This window comes from Schistocerca serialis, unplaced genomic scaffold (genome assembly GCF_023864345.2).
Source record: "Schistocerca serialis cubense isolate TAMUIC-IGC-003099 unplaced genomic scaffold, iqSchSeri2.2 HiC_scaffold_1142, whole genome shotgun sequence".
NCBI classification, from domain to species: domain Eukaryota; kingdom Metazoa; phylum Arthropoda; class Insecta; order Orthoptera; family Acrididae; genus Schistocerca; species Schistocerca serialis.
In genome coordinates, this window is record NW_026047340.1 from 417501 (window position 1) to 422500 (window position 5000).

General features: G+C 51.5%; 1 non-coding gene across 1 annotated transcript in view; it reads left to right on the forward strand.

The window, feature by feature from the left end:
* Positions 1 to 4181: 4181 nt before the first annotated feature.
* Positions 4182 to 5000, forward strand: part of LOC126432596 (small subunit ribosomal RNA) — a 1909-nt gene continuing 1090 nt past the window's right edge. Inside the window, exon 1 of the ribosomal RNA XR_007578080.1 lies at positions 4182 to 5000. This exon is cut by the window's right edge and continues 1090 nt beyond it. This is a non-coding gene — a ribosomal RNA (small subunit ribosomal RNA).

Sequence of the window (5000 nt, forward strand, 5' to 3'; positions counted from 1 at the left end):
CTGTCATGAGCCAAAAGTGCATCCTGACGTGACAAATCGGATAATACCGCAGGCATCCAATTACGATAATCACTATCAACGAACCTGCCGCCCCCCCCCCAATACACCTTTCCCTACAACAATGTGTATCTGAACCTACGCTATATCGTACCTTAACCTAACCTATATCGTACCTTAACCTAACCTATATCGTACCTTAACCTAACCTATATCGTACCTTAACCTAACCTATATCGTACCTTAACCTAACCTATATCGTACCTTAACCTAACCTATATCGTACCTTAACCTAACCTATATCGTACCTTAACCTAACCTATATCGTACCTTAACCTAACCTATATCGTACCTTAACCTAACCTATATCGTGCCTTAACCTAACCTATATCGTGCCTTAACCTAACCTATATCGTGCCTTAACCTAACCTATATCGTGCCTTAACCTAACCTATATCGTGCCTTAACCTAACCTATATCGTGCCTTAACCTAACCTATATCGTGCCTTAACCTAACCTATATCGTGCCTTAACCTAACCTAATTTGTGCCTTAACCTAACCTAATTTGTGCCTTAACCTAACCTAATTTGTGCCTTAACCTAACCTAATTTGTGCCTTAACCTAACCTAATTTGTGCCTTAACCTAACCTAATTTGTGCCTTAACCTAACCTAATTTGTGCCTTAACCTAACCTAATTTGTGCCTTAACCTAACCTAATTTGTGCCTTAACCTAACCTAATTTGTGCCTTAACCTAACCTAATTTGTGCCGTAACCTAACCTAATTTGTGCCGTAACGTAACCCATGTTGTGCCGTAACGTAACCCATGTTGTGCCGTAACGTAACCCATGTTGTGCCGTAACGTAACCCATGTTGTGCCGTAACGTAACCCATGTTGTGCCGTAACGTAACCCATGTTGTGCCTTAACCTAACCCATGTTGTGCCTTAACCTAACCCATGTTGTGCCTTAACCTAACCCATGTTGTGCCTTAACCTAACCCATGTTGTGCCTTAACCTAACCTACGTTGTGCCTTAACCTAACCTACGTTGTGCCTTAACCTAACCTACGTTGTGCCTTAACCTAACCCATGTTGTGCCTTAACCTAACCCATGTTGTGCCTTAACCTAACCCATGTTGTGCCTTAACCTAACCCATGTTGTGCCTTAACCTAACCCATGGTGTGCCTTAACCTAACCCATGGTGTGCCTTAACCTAACCCATGTTGTGCCTTAACCTAACCCATGTTGTGCCTTAACCTAACCCATGTTGTGCCTTAACCTAACCCATGTTGTGCCTTAACCTAACCCATGTTGTGCCTTAACCTAACCCATGTTGTGCCTTAACCTAACCCATGTTGTGCCTTAACCTAACCCATGTTGTGCCTTAACCTAACCCATGTTGTGCCTTAACCTAACCCATGTTGTGCCTTAACCTAACCCATGTTGTGCCTTAACCTAACCCATGTTGTGCCTTAACCTAACCCATGTTGTGCCTTAACCTAACCCATGTTGTGCCTTAACCTAACCCATGTTGTGCCTTAACCTAACCCATGTTGTGCCTTAACCTAACCCATGTTGTGCCTTAACCTAACCCATGTTGTGCCTTAACCTAACCCATGTTGTGCCTTAACCTAACCCATGTTGTGCCTTAACCTAACCCATGTTGTGCCTTAACCTAACCCATGTTGTGCCTTAACCTAACCCATGTTGTGCCTTAACCTAACCCATGTTGTGCCTTAACCTAACCCATGTTGTGCCTTAACCTAACCCATGTTGTGCCTTAACCTAACCCATGTTGTGCCTTAACCTAACCCATGTTGTGCCTTAACCTAACCCATGTTGTGCCTTAACCTAACCCATGTTGTGCCTTAACCTAACCCATGTTGTGCCTTAACCTAACCCATGTTGTGCCTTAACCTAACCCATGTTGTGCCTTAACCTAACCCATGTTGTGCCTTAACCTAACCCATGTTGTGCCTTAACCTAACCCATGTTGTGCCTTAACCTAACCCATGTTGTGCCTTAACCTAACCCATGTTGTGCCTTAACCTAACCCATGTTGTGCCTTAACCTAACCCATGTTGTGCCTTAACCTAACCCATGTTGTGCCTTAACCTAACCCATGTTGTGCCTTAACCTAACCCATGTTGTGCCTTAACCTAACCCATGTTGTGCCTTAACCTAACCCATGTTGTGCCTTAACCTAACCCATGTTGTGCCTTAACCTAACCCATGTTGTGCCTTAACGTAACCCATGTTGTGCCTTAACGTAACCCATGTTGTGCCTTAACCTAACCTATAATGTGCCTTAACCTAACCTAAAGTGCGCCGTAACCTAAACTATATTGCGCCTTAACCTGACGCACGTTGTCGCTGAACCTGCTCTGTAATTGTTATGCAACCCGTTAAAGTAGTGTAGTGTTGCCTAACCGCAACCCTCGCAATATAGTTCGCTACTCGCACTGCCCGGTCCCCTGTGTATCGCGTCATGTTAAACACCTTGCAGGTGTTGCTGACTTTCCACATGCTCCTGCTATACACTGTAGTGTGGATAGCAGCAGGACGTACATGCCCCCCCCCCTTCCCCCCTGCCTTCGCAAGCTGGTCGGTGAGAAGTTTGCATGTTCAATGCCCTTCGCATGCCGACGTACTCAGCCTACGTTGTGGTACGGCCTGTCACCTGTCCGCCGATGTACGCAAAACCCACAAACTGTACTGCACATTGCTCCGTATGTACTGAATGATACATCGTGGCCCATGTGACCGTATGACGACAGCGCCTAGCAACGGCGGACCATACAGTCCAAATATTGTGCACGCAGCTACGTGTCGTCTCCCTATAAGAGCTGGATTGCAGTGTGGTACGCCATACAGACGTGTGGGAGGAACGGACGCCCTGGATGGCGATCAGCATGAGCAGTCTGTTGATGTAGTGGAGCGTGTATTCGGACGTAGTCGTCTCTTCTCACACACCGTGATAGCATGTTGCACCGCGTTCCACATCTGCGACATGCTGCAGAGGCGGGCTGACAGTCGTTCGCGCAATGGACACCGCATACGTACGGGGTCTACCTTCCACGTGTTCTCTAGGCGTGCACATGTTGTTGCGTCTATGTGGGCAGACGTAGTGTGTTGTGACACCTGACACAGGCATGCAATACTCGTTGCAAATGGCGATGGACGTGTACGTTTGCTGGTGACGTTACGCAAATGAACAACCGGTAACCCGTTGTGGTGCGGTTGTTCTCGCTAGAGGTGAATCAGTGTTGGCGACGATCGGTCGAGCTATTAACCGGTTGTTTCAGGGATACCCACCATGCCCACGAACGTGAAAGGGGACCCACCATGCCCACGAACGTGAAAGGGGATCTGGGTGTGAGGCGATACGCGGCGGTGGCTGGGTGGGACCGTCCCCGGCCGGTGAGGGGGGGCCGCCCGGCGTGCTGGCAGCGCGGTGCGTGGGCGCACGCGCTACAGCCGGCTGGTGGGGGCGGCCGGTGGCAGGCGCGCCGGCCGACGGACGCGGCAGGCGGCGCAGCTGCGCGCCGGCGCCCCCTGCTCGCGGCGCCTTGCGGCCAAAGTAGGTCCTCGCGGGCCCGGTGCGAAGCGCGGTGGCCATCTGCAGTGTGCTGGTCCGATTGAGGACTTTGTGCGCTGAGGATGCGCCGCCGCCCGGCGCTCGGCGCCGCGACGCCGTCTGCTGCTCGGTCGCCCCAGCGGTTCTCGCAGGTGGTTTGTATCGCAGCTGTGCGGACGTGTTGGCGCGTGCGCTGTGCTGGGAGAGTTCGCTTCGGCACCCAAGTAGGGCTTTTGTCCTTCTGTGGCGCTGGCGTTGGAGCTGCCGGTCACCGTAGGTGGCGCGTGTTGTCTCCCGCCGGCAATGCCACGACAGCACGCTCCCGGGCCTCTGTCGGCAGCGGCAAGCTCAGTTGGGAGCACGGGTGGTCGCACCTAAAGCGTCTACTCGCCTAACTCCGGGCGATTGCGCCTCTCTCGAACCCGACCAAGTACTTAGGACGGCGCTGCGCGCCGCCGGGACCTGAGAGGGTTTCGAGGTGTGTTGTGCAGGGGAGCTCAGCCTCCTCCTGTTTGCAGAATAATTGAGCGGACGCTTGCGTGTTCGCGCGGGCCCCCGGGACACACTCCCGGGCGGCCGGCTGCTCAGCTCTAGTTGACGCAGCTCCCTGGTTGATCCTGCCAGTAGTCATATGCTTGTCTCAAAGATTAAGCCATGCATGTCTCAGTACAAGCCGCATTAAGGTGAAACCGCGAATGGCTCATTAAATCAGTTATGGTTCCTTAGATCGTACCCACGTTACTTGGATAACTGTGGTAATTCTAGAGCTAATACATGCAAACAGAGTCCCGACCAGAGATGGAAGGGACGCTTTTATTAGATCAAAACCAATCGGTCGGCTCGTCCGGTCCGTTTGCCTTGGTGACTCTGAATAACTTTGGGCTGATCGCACGGTCCTCGTACCGGCGACGCATCTTTCAAATGTCTGCCTTATCAACTGTCGATGGTAGGTTCTGCGCCTACCATGGTTGTAACGGGTAACGGGGAATCAGGGTTCGATTCCGGAGAGGGAGCCTGAGAAACGGCTACCACATCCAAGGAAGGCAGCAGGCGCGCAAATTACCCACTCCCGGCACGGGGAGGTAGTGACGAAAAATAACGATACGGGACTCATCCGAGGCCCCGTAATCGGAATGAGTACACTTTAAATCCTTTAACGAGTATCTATTGGAGGGCAAGTCTGGTGCCAGCAGCCGCGGTAATTCCAGCTCCAATAGCGTATATTAAAGTTGTTGCGGTTAAAAAGCTCGTAGTTGGATTTGTGTCCCACGCTGTTGGTTCACCGCCCGTCGGTGTTTAACTGGCATGTATCGTGGGACGTCCTGCCGGTGGGGCGAGCCGAAGGCGTGCGACCGCCTCGTGCGTGCTCGTGCGTCCCGAGGCGGACCCCGTTGAAATCCTACCAGGGTGCTCTTTATTGAGT